The sequence below is a fragment of the Balaenoptera acutorostrata genome, chromosome 15 (assembly GCF_949987535.1).
Source record: "Balaenoptera acutorostrata chromosome 15, mBalAcu1.1, whole genome shotgun sequence".
Classification (NCBI taxonomy): Eukaryota; Metazoa; Chordata; class Mammalia; order Artiodactyla; family Balaenopteridae; genus Balaenoptera; species Balaenoptera acutorostrata.
In genome coordinates, this window is record NC_080078.1 from 53,004,181 (window position 1) to 53,024,514 (window position 20,334).

Here is a 20,334-nt window from a genome sequence, read left to right on the forward strand (position 1 = left end):
CCTATATTTCCATTCCTAGTTCTCATATATCCAACTGCTCCAGACTCATATATCCAACTGCTTACTTGACATTTCCACTTGAATACTTACTAAGCATATTAAACTTTAAAATTTAAAGCAGAACACTTGATTTTTTAAAAAATCCATATTTTTCCTCTAGTTTTTCCCATATCAGTAAATTTCTCACCTATTCTTAAATCTGGTACCTTAGGAGTCATCTTCAATGCCTCCTTTCCTCGAAATATCCATACCCAATTCATCTGCTGCTGGCATCGCTTCCAAAATAATTCCCAAATCAGCCTACTTCTCTCCACCACCATCTCTGGCATTAACATCTAAACAATCATAGTCTTTTTTCTTATGTTAATCCAATAGCCTCCTAACTGGCTTCTCTGCTTCCAATCTTGTCTGCAACTCCACACCCCAATTTATTGTCCACTATAAGAGTGATTTTCTAAAATATAAATCAGATCACGTCTATCCTATTTCTTAAATATATATATATGTATATAATCTATAATATATACGTATATATTATATATAAAGTAAAAATCCCCTTACCAAGGTTTAAAGGGGATGATGCCATCTGGCTGCTGCCCATCACTCTGATTTCCTCTACCATTTGCTCCTGACTGGCCGCTGTTATTTGGGCACACCGAGTTCATCTCTACCACAGGACCTTTCAACTTGCTGTTCCTTTTGTCTAAAACACTGTGCCCCTGTTTCTTCACATAGCTGTCTCCTACTTAACTCTGGGGTCTCAGCTTAAATGTTACTTTAATAGTACGACCTTCCTTGACTAGAAATCCAAATGACTCACCTCCCCACCTAACTCAGCCTCTATCATAAAATCTCATTTTATTTTCTTAATACCTATCACTCATAAAATTTCTTGTTCTTTCATTTGTTTACTTCTTTTTGTTTTGTTTTTGTTGCCATATTTTACCTTTTTTATTGAGTTATAATTAACATACAATATTATCTTAGTTTCAAGTGTACAACATAGTGATTCAATATTTTTACACATTATGAAATGATCACATCAATAAGATCAGTTTCCATCTGTCACCATACAAAGCTGTTACAATATTATTGACTATATTCCCTATGTGTACATTACATCCCAAGACTTATGTATTTTATAGCTGGGAGTTTATATCTCTTAATCCTCTTCATCTATTTTCTCTGTCCCACTCCCCCCTCCCCTGTGGCAACCACCCATTTCTTCTCTGTATCTATGAGTCTGCTTCTCACAGAGAAAACAAAATTCTTTCATTTTGTTTGTTCATTTGTTTTGTTTTCTAGACTTCATATAAGTGAAATAATATGGTATTTGTTTTTTTCTATTTCACTTAGCATAATACACTACAGGTCTATCCATGTTGCTGCATATGGCAAGATTTCATTCTTTTTTAATGGCTGAGTAATATTCCATTGTGTATATATATCACATCTTCTTTACCCATTCATCTATGCTTCCATAGATGCTTCCATAGCTTGGCTATTGTAAATCATGCTACAGTGAACATAGGGATACATATATCTTTTCAAATTAGTGTTTTCATTGTCTTTGGATAAACACCCCAGAAGTGGAATTGCTGGATGATATGGTAGTTCTATTTTTAGTTTTTTGAGAAACCTCTACACTGTTTTCCATAATGGCTGAACCAATTTACGTTCCTATCAACAGTGCACAAGTGCGCCCTTTTCTCCATACCCGTGTCAACACTTGCTGTTTCTTGTCTTTTTGATAATAGTTATTCTGAGGTGGAATCTCATAGTGGTTTTGATTTACATTTCCCTGATGACTAGTAATGTTAAGCACCTTTTCATGTGCCTGTTGGCCATCTGTATGTATTCTTTGGAAAAATGTCTATTCAGGTATTCTGCCCATTTTTTAATCAGATTGTTTTCTTGATATTGAGTTGTATGAGTATTCTATTTATTTGGACATCAACCCCCTTACTGGATATATTGTATGCAAATCTTTTCCCATTCAGTAGGTAGTCTTTTCATTTTGTTGATAGTTTCCTTCACTGTGCAAAAACTTCTTAATTTGATGTAATCCCACTTATTTTTGCTTTTGTTTCCCTTGCCAAAGGAAACATATCCAAAAAATACTGCTAAGACCAATGTCAAAGAGATTACTGCCTATGTTTTCTTCCAGCATTTTTATGGTTTCAAGTCTTACAGTTAAGTCTTTAATACACTTGGAGTTTATTTCTGTATATGGAGTAAGAAAGTGATCCAGTTTTATTCTCTTGTGTATAGCTGTCCAGTTTTCTGAATACTGTTTATTGAAAAGACTATTTTTCCCCATTGTTTATTATTGCCACCTTTGTCATAGGTTAATTGACCATATGAATGTGGGTTTATTCCTGGATTCACTATTCTGTTCCAATTGATCTGTGTGTCTCTTTTGTGTCAGTATCATACTGTTTTGATTACTATAACTTCATAGTATAGTTTCAAGTCTGGGAGCATGATTCCTGCATTTCTATTTTTCTTTCTCAAAACTGCCTTGACTATTCAGGGTCTTTTGTGGCTCCCTACAAATTTTAGCAATTATTTGTTCTAGTTCTGTGAAAAATGTCATTCATATTTTGACAGGGATTGCACTGAATCTGTAGATCATTTTGGGTAGCATGAACATTTTAATGATATTTGATTCTTCCAATCCATGAGAACAACATATCTTTCCACTTATTTGTGTCATCTTCAATTTCTTTCCTAAATGTCCTATAGTTTCCCCACTGTCCTAAAGTCTTTTGCCTCCTGGGTTAAATTTATTCCTAGGTATTTTATTCTTTTTGGTGCAATTGTAAATGGGTTGTCTTCTTAATTTCTCTTTCTGATAATTTGTTATTAGTGTATAGAAATGTAACAGGTTTCTGTGTATTAATTTTGTATCCTGCAATTTTATTTAGTTCATTTATTAGTTCTAACAGAACTAGATTTAATAAATGGATTTCCTTCTAGTATAGTCTGGGTGCCCTTTATATTGCTGCTTTTTCACTGTGTCCCAGGGTGGGGGGTGGGGGGGCGGGTCTGCACTTGGGCCCCTCAGCAATATCCCTCCCTACTGCAGGTTGCTGCTTCAGGGGAGGTGTTCTTATGGATACTGTGTCTCCATCTTTCCTACCTATTTCTCTGTGTCCTTCTACGTGCAGTAAGTGTTCAGTCAGCCCTCGGATCTTCTTCAAGAGAATTGCTTTGTTTGTAGGTGTAGACTCAACATGTCTGTGGGAGGAAGTGAGCTTAAGGTCTTCCTAAACTTGGACCCCTCTCCTATTCACTTCTTTATTATCTCTCTTCCACTCTACCAGAAAGTATTCCTCTCGAAGATCACTGCTTTCTTCCAAGTGCTTAGAAAAATGTTTGGTACATGTTAGACACTTGATAAATACCTGATGAATGAATTAATTAATCACAGACATAAAACGCCAAAAAAATGACCATTTAGAAAACACTAATCAGGAGGGAATTAAAACGTTTTTCTGGGTCAGCTTCTTTATCATTTAATATTATGCTATTAAAAATATGAAATCTGAAACCCATTTCTGAATTATCAAAACAAAACTAAAATGAAATACATTTTAGTCAATCCAAACAGACTACAATCTGACTAAGAAGCAAAACAAAAACTGCTTCCATTTTAGCATCACCAGCCTTTGACAACATAAATCACTGTCTCTAGCACTCTGGGGCATGAATGACATCTGGGAATTTAAAAATCCTTTCATGGTAAAAGAAAAGAAGTTGCTCTTACTAAGTTACATCCAGCATTGAAGCCAAATAAACATACGACAAACATATTTTTCTCTCAGCTCTATCTTTTAAACAATCAGAGAGTGAACAAGCCAAAACAGGATTTTAACAGCAGGTTCTGCATGGTTAGATTGGACACTTCCACATGATTTTAAGGGACTGTTTGACTCTTGTACTTATATTCTTTTTTTCCACTCTGGAACTTGTATAGTACACATAAAACATTTACCCACTTTTAAAGCACTCTGTTTTCATCAGACAATGAGAACTGATTGACATGAACATATGATCTATGAAACATAAACCTGATCTTTATTCCTCTGCACTGCATCAAACATTGAAAATGACTTATTAACTTCACCCAGCAGTAGCTAACATAGCTCAACTGTATAAATGAATTTCCCACACTTCTGGTAAAGAATTTCAAAAATCTGGTCCAATTAAAAAGATTTTGGCTTAGTCACATGGGCCAGATCTACATATGATGAGAAGTCTAAGCAGTTTACTTGTTCTTACCCTCTGTTTCTAACAATGGACAATTTAGAGACAACTAAATCTAAGAAAAAGCCTAGGCTAATGGTAACTTCTAGAAAGCTTTAATCTTTAACCTTTTCAAACATATGTCCCCTTTTGTTGATCAAAAAATTTTTCATGATATTGCCTAATGTCATATATGTATTGAGAAACATGGACAACCCCCTCCCCCCCCAAATAGCTCAATTTATTGAGGACTACATTATATATAGTACAATGCACCCACGTAACTAGCACCACACTCAAGATATTGGAACCTTTTCCATCAACCCAAAAGTTCCTCCAGGCCCCTCTGCCATCCTCAACCCCACACCCTACCCAACACACATGCCAGCCACAAGCAATCATCTATCTACTTCCTGTCATGACAGATTAGATTGGCCTGTTTTGAACATCCTATAAATGAAATAACACAGCATGTATCCTTTTATGTATCACTTCTTTACACAGCAGGATGTTTCCGAGATTCACTCAAGTTGTTGTTTGTACCAGTAACTTGCTCCTTTTTCATTACTAAGCAGTATTCCATTGTATGCATACTTCATAATTTGTTTATCCATTAATGTGGTGGATACTTGTTTTCTTTCCAGTTTCTGTTATTATAACTAAGGCTGCTATGAACATTCATTTACAATCTTTGTGTGGATATATTTTCATTCTCTCGGGGAAAAAAACCTAGGAATGAAAATGCTAGAGGCATATGGTAAGTGTATGCTGAACTTTGTAAGAATCTGCCAAACAGTTCTGTGTGAATGCACTAAAAAATACATTTATTTTCCAGATATAAAACTTTAATATTGAACATTTCAGACTTTACACACCAGTTTCCTTTCTCTGCCCCACAAGATACCATCATGTTCTTCTGCATCTCCATGGAATTCAGTGTACAGAGCCATCTCACAATAGGCTAAGGAACAGCTGCTATACACGGCATGATTTTTTAATATGAAATACGGAACTAATTAGAAAGAGGATTCCCTTAACAGAGCCCCATGTGGGTACAAAGGACTAGTAAGTCGCGTGACAAGGAGATAACTCTCTTCTATGAGAGTTTATATGAAGCATATTCTTCCATATAAGGTGTTAGGTTTGAATTTTCTCAACAGTCTCTCTACATAAGACCCCAGAGATCCTGTTCTCCCGTTACAGCTTCATGAGGCCTGTCTCCATGAGATAACAGCTGGAGGTTTCCACTAGATTACCTTATTTCCAGAGGCTACATTCTAAGTAGGATAAGAGAAGAAAATTGAGCTATCACTCTGCATTCTCCTGACTGGGATCTCTCCCAGTGAACTGGCTGGACCAAGCCATGCAGGAAAGTAAGACACCCACGGTTGAAATAAATATTCTGATTAAACTATTCAGCCCAACTTGGGAATAAAGAACCACCACTCATAAATAAATGCCCTAGTGATTCCTTTCCAGGTTGTTATTTTCTGATTATGAACATAGGCAAGTCTATTATGAATATAAAATATAATAAGCCACAGAATTTGCATAGTTAAATAATCCTTCTCTCAAAGGCATTCACCCGAAAGGGTACATTTCCCCACCTCTTAAATCTGGGCTGGTCTGTGACTTCCTTTGACAAACAGAGTGTGGAAGAAATGATGTTATGGCTTTTGTACTCATTCACACTCTCTCCTTTGCTCTTTCTCTCTCTCTTTGAAACCCAAACTGGCCTGCTAGAAGGCAAGAAACACATAGAGGAGAAATGAGCCATCCCAGCTAAGGCCATTCTCGACCAGCCAGCCCTCAGTATACCCAACAGTTGACCAGAGATACTTAAGTGAGCTCAGTGAAATCGGTAGGACTTTCCAGCTAAGGGCAGTCCAAACTGACAATCCACTCAATTGTGAGCTAAATAAATGGTTGGTGGTTTAAGCCAGGACATTTCTGGGGTAGTCTGTTATGCAGCAAAAGCTAACTGATACATTAATCAGCTAGGGAAATAGTTTCTTTCCCATTAGCAGTGCATAGAGTCTCCTCCTACAACTTCTCCTTATTCCCCATGGCCCTGACTTTTGACCCACTTTTCTGGCTCTTATTTCCTACTTATCTATGTTCTCCTTTACCCCTATGCTGCCTTGTATGGGCTGAACTGTGTCTCCTCCAAAATTCGTATGTTGAAGCTTTAACTCCCAGTACCTCACAATGTGACTGTATTTGGAGATAAGGCCTTTAAAGAGGTAATTAAATTAGAAATAGGCTCTTAGGATGGGCCCTCATCCAATCCGACTGGTATCCTTATAAGAAGAGAAAATTTGGACACACAGACAGACACCAGGGATGTGTGTGCACAGAGAAAAGATTACATGAGGATACAGCAAGAAAGTGGCCATCTTCAAGCCAAGGAGAAAAGCCTTAGGAGAAACCATACCTGATGACACCTTGATCTTGGACTCTCAGCCTCCAGAACTGTAAGAAAGTAAATTTCTGTTGTTAAAGCCACCCAGTCTGTAATATTTTGTTATGGCAGATCTAGCAGACTAACACACTGCCTATGGGAGAAAAGTGTACAATAAATTTCCCAGCTTTTTTCCCTGACAATCACTCTGATAATTCTTGTCTTAAGCAAGGCAGGAAACCCTTCAAAAAAAGTCTTGACCCATTCCTGGCACATATCCAAAGAAAATGAAAACACTAATTCAAAAAGATACATGCACCCCAATGTTCATAGCAGCATTATCTACACTAGCCAAGATATGGAAGCAACCTAAGTGTCCACTGACAGATAAATGGATAAAGAAGATGTGGTGTGTGTGTGTGTGTGTGTGTGTGTATACAATCAACTACTACTCAGCCATAAAAAAGAAATGTTGCCATTTGCAACAACATGGATGAACCTGGAGGGTATTACACTTGGTGAAATAAGTCAGAGAAAGAAAAATACTGTGTGTTATCACTTACATGTGGAATCTAAAAAATAAAACAAATGAATGAACATATCAAAACAGAAACAGACTCACAGATATAGAGAAAAAACTAGTTGCTACCAGCGGAGAGAGGAGTAGAGGGAGGGGCAAGACAGGTAAAGGGGTACAAACTACTATGTACAAAATTAAAAAGCTGAAAGGATATATTGCACAGAACAGGGAATATAGCCAATATTTTACAATAACTTTATTTTTTTAATTAAAAGAAAATTTTTTTTTTTTGGCTGCATTGGGTCTTCGTTGCTGCGTGCAGGCTTTTCTCTGGTTGCAGAGAGTGGGGGCTACTCTTCGTTGAGGTGCGTAGGCTTCTCATTGCAGTGGCTTCTCTTGTTGCAGAGCATGGGCTCTAAGCACGTGGGCTTCAGTAGTTGTGGTACACAGGCTCAGTAGTTGTGGCTCGCAGGCCCTAGAGGTCAGGCTCAGTAGCTGTAGTGCACAGGCTTAGTTGCTCCACAGCATGTGGGATCTTCCCAGACCAGGGCTCGAACCTGTGTCCCCTGCATTGGCAGGTGGATTCTTAACCACTGCACCACCAGGGAAGCCCTACAGCAACTTTAAATGGAGTAGAATATATAAAGACTTGAATCACTGTGCTGTACACCTGAAACTAATATAATATCACAAATCAACTCTACTTCAATTTTTTTAAAAACTAGGTAAACAGAAATTTTAAAAGAAAAAAGTTTTAAACATGAAGAATCCATATTTGTTGTAAAATAAATTTTTTAGATAACAAATAAAGTAAAATATAAGCTTGCCACTTTGGGGGGAGAAATATAAAATAAATTAAGGAAGTAACATTTCCACCTCCATGCCATCCTGAGAGGGGATCCCTGCTGACATCTGGTAGGTCTTCTTGCAGTGTGAACTTTAGCTCCTGCACTTCCCCACCGAATGGTAACCTCCCTGAAAGGCAGTGAGCACAGGCAGGGGACATAGGCCCTTTTGCAGGTGGCACAGCATCCTAAAGTCCTTCCTTTGTTTGCAGAATTTCTGGGTCTGTTTTAGCAGCTGAAAATGGCAGACAGTTACTCTCATAACTGATTTGAAAGCACACATCTAAGTAGAGGAGTTTATTGTTGTACCTGTTTAATGGGATTTTACTATTGCTAGCCCTTCCGCTCCCATAGGAAATGCAGGATCACAGTGGATGCATCAGACAGCAGGCGACAGTCTACACTTATCCTAGAAATCCTAGCCAAGGGCTTCTCCATGGAGCAAACTGTCAGAACCACCCTTTGGTATATTTAATAAAAATAATGACTCTCAATAATTGAGCACTTATTGTGTGTCAGGCACCCTGTAAGAGCATGGGGTAGGTGTTGGTGGTAGTTTGTTTGTCTGTATCAGATGAGAACTGTATCCTCACAGCAATGCTATAAGCTCCTGCCAAACCCTGAAGACCAAGCTATACTGACCACAGTCAGTGATGAGTTCTGGTTGGTCCCAGAGTCAGGTCTGGTGACACTTGTTGCCCCTCAAGGATCGGCTTCTCAGTTCTCACAGACAAGGTCTCCCACCTGGTCCTCTACCCAGGGGTGACTATACTTCTAGATGTTCCTGTTCAGTGCATAAAGGTCCCAGGAGCCCTAGTATACGTGTCTCCCCAAACTTCTTCTCCTAACCTAGCTGGGAAGGTAAGAAAAGCCCTTGTTTCACCTACACAGAAAAAAGCCTCTTTCAGGAGGCCCTGCCCAGGCCCAGAAGTTATCTCCTACACTCATAGGTGGCCCTGGGTCCTTTGCCTTAATCAATTTCCTGCTACTTGTTTAATCAGTCTCATCTAAGTAGTTCTCCCTGTACAGTTATTTGGATGTTTTCATTCACTGCTCAAGTGTTTAATACATATACACACATATACACAAACACATATGTAGCTGCTTCCTACTCTGTTCTAATGAGGGTCAGGTAGAAAACACATGTGTCTCTTCCCATCCTCAAAGTGTCTAGGGGCTAAAGCAACTTTCTCTCATCTCCCAGGAACCATCTTTCAGCTTGAATTAGATGAGGACTCTAAGGCCATCTGGAAATGGTTAAAGAATAGTTGCTAAGGATTTACAGATAAGAGTTATTTACAAAAGGAAAAACCTACACAGTCCCCACTACTCTCAAAGGAATGGACCAGAGGTCAAATATATTGGAAAAAAATGTGACTTATCCCAGCAACCAATCCCGGCAAAATCACCTGTCTTCCTCCTCACTCTCTCTCCACCTTCTGACTTCTTCCTGATTTTGATGCCTATGTCACAGCTTTCCCTTATATAAGAGAAGGGTTATTTTTTTTTTTTAATTGTCTACATAATTGAAGACAATGACTAACACAACTGAACACACGCATAAACCAGAGAACAGTACTAGTCATCACAACAAATGGGGAAGGTCACATGTTTGCTCTTTCCCGAAAGGCTCCCTTGGAATTCTTTTGTTTTCATTTGTTACATGAATAAACTCAGTATATATTTATTTAATAAAAAAGAATCTATTAAATAATACATTATACACTGCAATATTCAGCTTCTTTTTAAAAAAATAACCAAGATATCCTTATATGATGCTTACGATATCCACTTTTTCTTAGGTGTTCAAAGGTAAACTTCACCTTTGCAGTTGTGTAGGTCACAATCTAGGACGGTTGACTGGTTTCTCTGCTCAGTGTCCACAAGGCTAAGATCAGGATGCTGGCAGGGCTGAATTCCTTTTCAGAGTCTCTAGGGGAACATTCACTTCTAAGCTCATTCAGTTTGCTGGCAGAATTTGGTTCTCTGTGCTTGTAGGACTGAGGTCCTGATTTCCTTGCATGCTGTTGGCTGGGGTTGTTCTAGGCTTCTAGAGGCCATCCCTATCCCTTGGCTCATCTTTCTCCATCTTCAAAGCCAGCAATGACACGTGGAGTCTTTCTCATTCTTCTACTCTCTCTGACCTCTCCCGCCCTTGGAATTCTAACAAGTGGCTTTAACCCAACAGCCTGTGCAGTGGCTTTGCTTTGAATACCACAACACTGTTCTCATCACGGTTCCGAGGGAGTGACCTTAAGCAAGAGAAGTGTTTGGAGTCCAGTGCACCTATAATAAACTACCATGCAACTATATGATTATTCACTGGGTTGCTGCTTTCTCTTGAGGTGCAGTACCACAGTTCCAGAATCACTACAGGACAAAACGATAATAAAAGCAAAAGGAGGAGGAGCCCTGAATAGCCAAAATAATACTGGAAAAGAAGAACAAAGTTGAAAGACTCATACTTGATGATTTTAAAACTTACTACAAAGACATGGGAATCCAAACAATGTGGTACTGGGAAAAGGACAGGCATATAGAACAATGGAGTAGAATTGAGAGTCAAGAAATAAACTTATACATCATGGCCAATTGATTGACAAGGATGCCAAGATCATTCAATGGGGAAAGAACAATTTCTTCAATAAATGGTGCTGGGACAACTGGATATCCACATGCAAAAGAATGAAGTTGAATCCCTACCTCACACCAAATTCAAAAATTAACTCAAAATGAATTAATACATAAATATGAGCTTAAAACCACAAAACTTTTAGAAGAAAATATAGGGGTAAATCTTCCTAACTTCGGGTTTGGCAATGGATTCTTATATTTGACATGCAAGCAAAAGCAACGATAATAAAAAATAGGGAAATTCAACTTCATCAAAATTAAAAACTTGTGTGCATTAAAAGACATTATCAAGAAAGTGAAAAGACAATCTATAAAATGAGAGGTCTCTGCCAGTCATATACCTGATAAAGATCAAGTATCCAGAATATATTAAAAAAAAAAAAAAACTTTTCCAATATAATAACAAAAAGGCAATCAACCCACTTAAAAAATGGGTAAACAACTTGAATGGACATTTCTCCAAAGAAGGTATACAAACAGCCAACAACCACATGAAGAGATGCACATCATTAGTCAACAGGGAATGCAAATCAAAACCACATGTTGTACCATTTCATACTCATTAGACGGCTTTAATAAAAAGAAAAAGAAAATAAGTGTTGGCAAGGATGTGGAGAAACTGGAACTCAAGTACATTGCTGGTGGGAATGAAAAATGGTGCAGCTACTGTGGAGAACAGTTTTGTAATTCATCAAAAAGTTAAACATAGGGACTTACCTGGTGGCACAGTGGTTAAGAATCCACCTGCCAATGCAGGGGATGTGGGTTTGAGCCCTGGTCCAGGAAGATCCCACATGTCATGGAGCAACTAAGCCCATGTGCCACAACTACTGAGCCTGCGTGCCACAACTACTGAAGCCTGCACACCTAGAGCCTGTGCTCCGCAACAAGAGAAGCCACCGCAGTGAGAAGCCCGGGCACCACAATGAAGAGTAGCCCTCACTCACCTCAACTAGAGAAAGCCCGCACGCAGCAACAAAGACCCAACACAGCTAAAAATAAAAAAATAAAATAAAATAAATTTATCAAAAAAAAAAAGTTAAACATAGAATTAGTATATGATCCAGCAATTCCACTCCTAGGTACATCCCGAAACAACTGAAAAGAAGGACTCAAATACATGTATACACATGTTCATAGCAGCACTATTCACAATAGCCAAAAGATGAAAACAGCCCAAATGTCCATTAATGGATGAATGGATAAATGAATTGTGGTATATACATACAATGGACATTATTATTCAGCTATAAAAAGGGATGAAACACTGATACATGCTATAACATGGAAGACTCTTAAAAACATTACGCCTAGTGAAAAAAAGCAAAGGTCAAGGGTTGTATGGTTCCATTTATATGAAATATCCAAAATAGGTAAATCCATAGAGATGGAAAGCAGATTGGCTGTTGCCATGGGTTGAGGAAGGGTAAAGTGGGGAGCAACTGCTTAATGGGTAGGGGCTTCTTTGGGGGTGATGAAAATTTTTAGAATTAGGTAGAGGTAGTGGTTGCACAAGTTTGTGAATATGGTAAATGACACTGCATGGCTCACTTTAAAATGGTTAATTTTTGTTATGTGAATTTCACTTCATGTTTTTTAAAAAGGCAGAAGGAAGAAGAAAGACAAGGCAGGCAAAGCAACGCAGGTTTTTAGCTAAGACCAAAGCCTTGGGAACAGCAGAAATAAGCACCAATAGGGGCACGGGTGCCAGCTGATGTGCTCAGAGGAAAGAAGCAGAGATGGTGTGAACAAAGGAAAAGGAGGTGGTTCAATCCGGGGATGGTGTCCTAACAGAAGCGTCTAGAATCCACAGAAATGGCCCTTTGTAAAGTCCCTGAAGGCAGGGCACCATGAGGACCACGAGGTAGAAGTTCCTTAAAGGAAGGACAATGTGGTACCTGAAGCTCCTCAAGGTCAATCCTTTGCAGACTCTTCAATCCTTTACATTTGTACAAGAGAAAGAGCAGAGGGTTACGGAAGAGAAGAAAGAGGCGAGTTAACATCTCCAATGCCAGGGAGCTAAATTGGATTTGCTTTTTTTTTTTTTTTTTTTTTCTCGCTTTTACAGAAACAGACAAAACAACGGGAACATTTCCATTGTAAGGGGAAAAGATCCACATTTCAGGTCTGAAAAAGATTTAGGGTGCCCAATTCAAAATAGGAGAGTATGTAACATGTGTGGGGACATGAAATTCTATCTTTGGAATAAGTTCTTGCTGTCACAACCACACAAAGGCTCTTGGGAAATGTCATACAAAGAAGAAAGTAGTTTGGAGCCTCACAAACATCCCTGGGAAAGAAAAATGGGAAGGTACATATTATCTACAGTAAGACAGGTCCTACGTATGCAACATCTCCTTGTAAAGACTTCCAAAATTCAGTGAAATTGGTGACGCTGTGCTCATTTTCCAGATGGGAAAACCAAGCCCCAGGCTTCAGAGCTCACATTCTTCCTCCTACAGCGTAATGCATTGAGCCAGGTGATAAATTATAAAAGTCACCAGGAGCAACCTCCAGTTTTCCAGTAAACTTCTAATTGCTTGGAGAAGTGGGTGTGACTTTTATTTTTCTATTAGCTCAGTAAGGGCTCTCAAACATCTCCAATGAGAAAATGCACTGCATCTATCCAAATTCCATACTGCTGTATTATCATTTGAGGAGTATACAAAATACTACCATTGCATCAGTTTCTTGCTGCTTATTTTTTATAAGAGTAGTGCCTTCTCTCTGCTCCCTGCATGCCCACTGTGAAAGCACATGGCCTGCAGCCATACGGGAAGGGTCAGTAGATCATGTCAGCACTTTTACTGGCAGAGCCACTGGAGTCCTACTCAAACTGCTCTCTTCCTGCGTGTGTGACACTTGATTTCCCCCACAGGCTACAAAGTATGGCAAGGAACTAAGCAGCTGATCTGCAAGGTGGTCACTGCCCAAGGTCACCGGCTGGTTCCTTTCCTGGGAGGCTTTATTTTAGCCCTCAGGCCTCAGCAAGCTGCCCTTTCCCACCTGAGGACAGTGAAGGCACGATGCCTGCTCCCCTGTTCATTTCAAAAAAGTAGGCAAGGACTTTTCAAATGCAACAATTTCAACATTTTATTGATAAATCCAAAAAAAAAAAAAGATAAAATAAAAAGGATCCGGGAACTAAACTGGATTTATTTTTTTCTCCCTTTTATAGAAACAGACCAAACAACACAAACCTTTCCATTGTACGGGGAAAAAAATCCACGTTTCAGAGCTGGAAAAGATTCAGGCTGCCCAATTCAAAATAGGGGAGTGTGGAACACATGTGGAGACGAGAAATTCTGTCTTTGGAATAAGAAGTTCCTGCTGACACGACCACACAAGGGCTCTTGGGAAATGTCACACAAAAGCAATTTTAATGTCATGATGATTTCAAAAATAGCATACTCACAAGCTTCATGTGAAAAGCCTGGTCGAAGAAACTAAAAAATATAAAGGCAACAGCTAAAATTTTCTATACTGGATTGTTAGACCTTTTCCAGTTTCTTCAAATCTTTCAGGAAACAAGAAAGGACAAATAACTTTGCTAATATAAACTTCTGAAATTTTCTTTGGCCTGAAAAACAGGATAAGCCTTCAGCATCTACTGAAGTAGAAAACTGACATTATTTTCCCAAAGGTATCACACTATAATTGCATGGTTTATGTTTTTCTTCTCTAGTATTTTATTTTAAAAATAAAGAAAAGTTGAAAGTTCTTTTTTTTTTTTTTTTTTTTACAGTGAACAACCATATTCCCACCACCTAGCTTTTTTGAATATCTAGCCTTTTATCCAGCTCTCTCTCCATCAATTCTTTTTTTTTTTTTAAATGTATTTCACAGGGGCTTCCCTGGTGGCGCAGTGGTTGAGAATCTGCCTGCCTATGCAGGGGACATGGGTTCGAGCCCTGGTCTGGGAGGATCCCGCATGCCACAGAGCGGCTGGGCCCGTGAGCCACAATTGCTGAGCCTGCGCGTCTGGAGCCTGTGCCCCGTGACGGGAGGGGCCGCGATAGAGAAAGGCCCGCGCACCGCGGTGAGGAGCGGTCCCCGCACCGCGATGAAGAGTGGCCCCCGCTTGCCGCAACTGGAGAAAGCCCTCGCACGAACCGAAGACCCAACACAGCCAAAAATAAATAAATAAATAAATAAATAAATAAGAAAATCCTTTAAAAAAAAAAAAATAAATAAAAAATGTATTTCACAGTAAATACGTTGCAGAGTTCAATACACTTTACCTCTAAACTCTTATACTGCTGGCATTTTAAATCTTTTCTAGTTAAAAGTTGTGACTTAGCAAGAGGAAAGAGGGAGAAGAAAGTAAGTGAAAGCTCATCACACGCCTAGTTTCAAGCCCCACATTCAGATAAATTTGAGATTCTGGCAAAGGATGGAGATCTTCCTATGAAAACCGGGAGGAACAGGATTTGGCAGAATGCTGGCCTTGGCAATGGTTAGGAAAGTTATCTTACAAAAGCCATGGTGCTGGCCCCATACCCTTCTTCCACCCTTCTAATCACCTCGGGAAAAGAAGTCCAGATGGCCATGGAGACCAAGAAATGGAGCAACAGACAGCCACCCTAGAAATGGAAAGATTGTGAGAAAAACCCTGCCGTTGTCCCAGGTGGAAAATTCCCTCTTATGGAGAGGACATCCCTATGTGGTAGAGGGGTGTCCTTCTGGCAAAGGGAGTAAAGGGTTAGAAAATTCTTCCTTCTCTTTGGTTTTGCTCTCACCTCTCAATTATTCCACAAATCAGGAAAAGGAGGAGAACATTTGAGGCTGGGCCATGCCCACACTTTGGGGATGCCTCTAACAGTAAAGATTAAGTGAAGATAATAAAAAGTGGATGGCAGGCCAGTACTGACCAGTCACTGTCTAAACAGAAGACTTCAGATTGTCTTAAGGGCTGCCCAGTCTAGCTTACCAGGTAAGGAAGGGAAAAGGAGCCACTGTGCAGAAGTGTACCCAGGAATGAATGGTGTGTTCACGCGAGAACATGCCCAGAGTATGGCTACAGGGGGCAAGATCTGTACAGCAGTGGCATTGGAGAGGGCCCCTGTGGCAGAAGTTCTTCCAACATTCTCTTCATACAATGTGACTTTAACACTCCCCCACTGGGAGGTGGGCATTTATGTCTCCTTCCCTTGAAACTGGACAGGCTTGTGACTCACCAGTAACCAAATAATGTGATGGAAATGATGCAGCATGATTGTTAAGGCTATGTCATAAAGAAGACCTGCGTCTCACTTGTCAGGAGGAATAATCACACTGGAGCCTACGTAAGCAGTCCAGCTGCCCTGAAGCCGCCATGCTGTGAGGAAGCCCACAGTTTCCCATGAAGAGAGACGTTATGGAGAATCCTGAGACTATATGGAGAGAGAGCACCCAGCCAGCTTCCAGCTGCTCCAGCCTCTTGTTCTTTCAGCTTCAGATGCCATTTGAATGCAACTACCTGAGGGATCCCAAGCCAGAACAGCACAACGAAGCCCTTCTGGAACCCCTGACCCACAGAAAATGTGAGAGGTGAAAAGGTGGCTGCTTTTGTTTCAAGCCACTACATTTTGGAGTGACTCCTTACACCACAATAAATAACTAAAACAGACCCCAGCATATAAAATGGGTCATGATGATACCCCACTTCATACACTGCACAATCCAAATCTTCAAACCTGGTATCAAACTAGCCACTACCTACCTTTCTTATTGTGTAGTTAGTACTTCAGCCTCATCAGTTTACATGCAAGTACCCAAACTCTTCCAGAACCTTCTCCCACAACACACATTATATACATATATATATAACTTTTTTCCATCGCCTAAGATGCCCTCTTTTCCTTTTCAAAATGTTTCTACATTCTACCCTTCATTCAAGACTCAGTTTCTTCCAAAAAGTGACCCTATAATTCTGCACTCTTTAAGGTTATCAGTGATATCATAGCTGCCAAACCCAATCATTTTAATCATAATTCATGCCTACAGGGCATTAAGTCCCAAATGGAAGCAGCAATGGCTCATCAAGGACAGATCAGCTCACTTTCTTTGGACAACAATGCCACCTCACTTCTTTATTGAATGGGGTTACCAAGCTGGGAGATTCAAAAGTGCTGACAAAAAGTCTTATCTAAAGGAAGTAAGCCTCTTACTAGAGTTTTTCTATAACATTCTGAAGTTGCACCGTCCAATACAGTGCCATTGGCCAAAGGTGGATTTGACCACCTGAAATAAGGCTAGTCTGAACTGAGATCTGTTGTAAATATGAAATATACACAGATGAAAATTCTTAAAAAAAAAAGGTAAAATATAAATAATGTTGAATGTTGAAATGATAAGGATTAGGATATGCTGGGCTAAAATATATATTGTTAAAATTAATTTCAAGTGTGATCTTGGACTTCCCAGCCTCCAGTTCAGCCTGTTATCACAACCTCTTTTTTTTTCTTTTTAAATGAGGTTATAGAAAAATTTAAAATTTTTCATGCTGCTCACATGCTGTTTCTATTGGACCAAACTTTTGTGCTATACTGAGTTGAAGGTGCCCAAGGAAACACCATATATTTCCATAAAAGTTTTAGGAAAATACTTTTAAGGCAAAGGTGAAATGTTTGGATATAAAATTTAAAAGGATGGTTAAAAGAGGTGAGAATGAAAAATAACAGAGTTAATATTTATGCTTGGAAATGTTTCTAGCAAGAATAAGTGCCAACCATACAGTCACACAGTATCCTTGCTTCTTTTTCAGGGCACTGAAATCATTATCCATGATGAAATTCATATAAGGAAAGCTTTGAAATTTCAGATTTTATTTATTTTTTAACTCTAATATATGTAGCAATTCTACTAACTGAAAATTACCTAGGTGTCTCACTCACTGAAAATTACCTAGGTGCAACCACGTTAGGACTTAGATATTTGAAGCAGTAACTTAGGACCTATTCAAGGGAAGAAAATGAATGTATACAGCTTCCGAAAGTATGTAAACTTGCACCAGGAAAAGGCCTAAGGGATGAAAAATGTGCCTGCATGAGTGAGGAAGTGAGTGAGAGAACACGTGTCTAGGTAGAGAAGACACTCCAGTGTCTTGTTCAGATATCACTGGGTACCTTTTAACTGTCCTGCGTGCCCACCTCCCAGCTTTTGTGTGTTTTGCTTCTAAAGATGGCACTTGCAAATTTCTTAAGAGGAACAGCCTTTAACTTCTAGAGCTGCTTCACCTGCAGATGCAGAGTCAAGTGCTCCCCAGTTTACAGCCCCTCTCCCACCAGCCCACAGCCAATGGCTGAGGCGGGAATGGGAAATCACAGCTCCTTACCTTGAGCACAAGGAACAGATTCTCAGGAGCAATTACACTCCAGAGCTCCCCCAGGGATCAGGCTGAGGCAGAGACATTGCCCGAACCACCCCTCTGCTTGGCTCCCTCCTTCTCCCTTACCTTCCCCAACTCCCTAGTTCTCCTGGGAGCACTGCCTTAATAAAACACTTGTGCAAAAATCCCACCTCAGATTTGCTTAGGGAAGCCCAAGCCAAGAATCTTGTGATGTATGAATGGGCCCTAAGAAAATGTGAAACCAGATTCTTACTGTTGTTTTTGTACCTCAGATAAGAGTTTCTATAACACTTAAGTATTTAAAATAACTGCACAGCTTAATAAGCAAGAAGTATCTTTGTTCCTAAAGAGCATTGCAGCAGCCCTAGAACAGAGGTCTTAGCCCTAGAAAAAAGATGCTAATAACTGGCACAGCATATATATCTCCAGGTGTGAAAGAAGTTAAGGGTAGCGTGTAAGGCTCCAAAATAGAAGTAAAAATAAAGAGAAGTCATCTTAAAGTTTGGTGAGCTTCATAACTGACACTGATGTTATCAATTCTGTACATAATCAATATTTAATAAAAACAATTTCAAGTCATTCAGAAAGCAAGAAAGCACCCCAACATTAGGTAAATTTCCCCCCAAAAAAGAGTATACCTTCCAAACTGAAATAAAACAGGGCAGTAGGTATCAAACTTGAAGACAGCCTTTGGTTTAACTAAGCTAATAAATTCCTCTTTATGAAGAGTCATTCTGAAGCTAGAAATTTAAGAGTGAAGATAATTCATCTCATTTTGTTTTCTATAAATATTTCCTATTTTAACACTGATAAAAGCTAAGTTGAATGTAACATAAATAAGAGAAATCTAAAATACACCTTTTGCCATTACAGGGATTAAAATATATTCTGAATGCCTACTGTGGATGTAATAGTCCTAAAAAAAAAAAAAAAAAAAAAAAAACCACTTAGAACTAATGTACAGCCCACTGTTGGAATCATGGCAAAATAAAGCAGGCTTTCAAGATGAAACCAGAAAGGTTCAGATGCCAGGGTCTAGATAGTCCCTATTTTAAATACGGGAAGACATTATAAAAGAACCTAATTTCACTTCAATATAAAAAAAAAAAACTCATCATAAAAGGTATCCAACAATTGAATGTTGCTAGAGTGGGATGTTTTTAGTTTTAGGAGAGGATAGCATGAAATACACAAGAATTCTATCTTTGGGAAAGGGCCAAGCCTAACACAAAGATAACAAACAACCTGGTGACATGTGGGACACCAGGTCCAATCAAGTCTTAACAGGTGTGGGGATGGAAGAGTAGCCCACATACTATGTTAACTGTCCCAGGACCCAATGCCATCTAAAGTCTTTGTAAAATCAAATGCATGGCATTTATACCACTTAATACAGAGGAAATCATTCTTGGAACTTACAATATAGAACAAATAACTTCTAAGCTCTGTTCTTTTTTTTTCTTTTGGACTCTTAAATCAAGTGTTTATTTTCACTAAGTACTTAATTCTTCATAGGGACAATTTATAATCCAGCTGATAAACAATGACTTATTTTTTAAGGATAATACAACTATTGTACAGAGAAAGTGGATAGTCCAGAAAAACATTTTTTTTAAAAAGAGTAAAAAGCAGACATTGTGTCTACACTGATTTAAAGTCCCTACTGAATTATTCAGCACCCCTTACTCCGATTTGCCTGCTAAGACATGGTTTATGAGTCATCCGTGGGGAACAGTAAAATATACTGCACTTGACTAAAAATAAGTAGGAACATTTAATAATAAATCTACTTTCTTGATAGCCTTGGGTCATCATTAAATACTGATCACTTGGAGAAGTGTTGGATTGTGTGATTCTTCCCTCCCCTCACAGAAAGGCCAGAAGAAAATCAGCCACAGGCCCTGCCAGAAGATGATGGAATATCTGACATGACATGAAACACGGAGAAGAAAATAATATTGATTTTAAATGCCTGGAACCTGGAGTTCACTTATCGAGATGAACAGCAAAGTTGCTGGTTATCTTTTCCACTATATCTTTTCCACTATATAAAATTTTCCAAATTTTTTACTTATAACACCAAGTAGAAAATAGCAATTTGACAAAGGGGTCAGAAAAGAACATTTGCTAGGATTCTGGCTCTTGAATAAAGCATAGGCAAGTTATTGTTTATAAATAAAAAGAACTGTGCATATATATTTTCGATTTCCATTTTAGCGTTTCTTTAAAGATTTGTAAAATGGAACTTTAGAGGAACATTGGAAGGATTTAATTACATCATCCTTATAGGTAGTTGCCATAAAATGGAGGGTGGACTCCAACTGACAATGATTTTTCCCATCTGTGAGAATCTTCT

At 38.9% G+C, this 20,334-nt stretch overlaps 1 protein-coding gene across 11 annotated transcripts in view; it reads right to left on the reverse strand.

The window, feature by feature from the left end:
• The window catches only part of PLCB4 (phospholipase C beta 4), a 414,289-nt gene that overhangs the window by 236,711 nt on the left and 157,244 nt on the right, over positions 1-20,334 (reverse strand). The window lies entirely within an intron of this gene.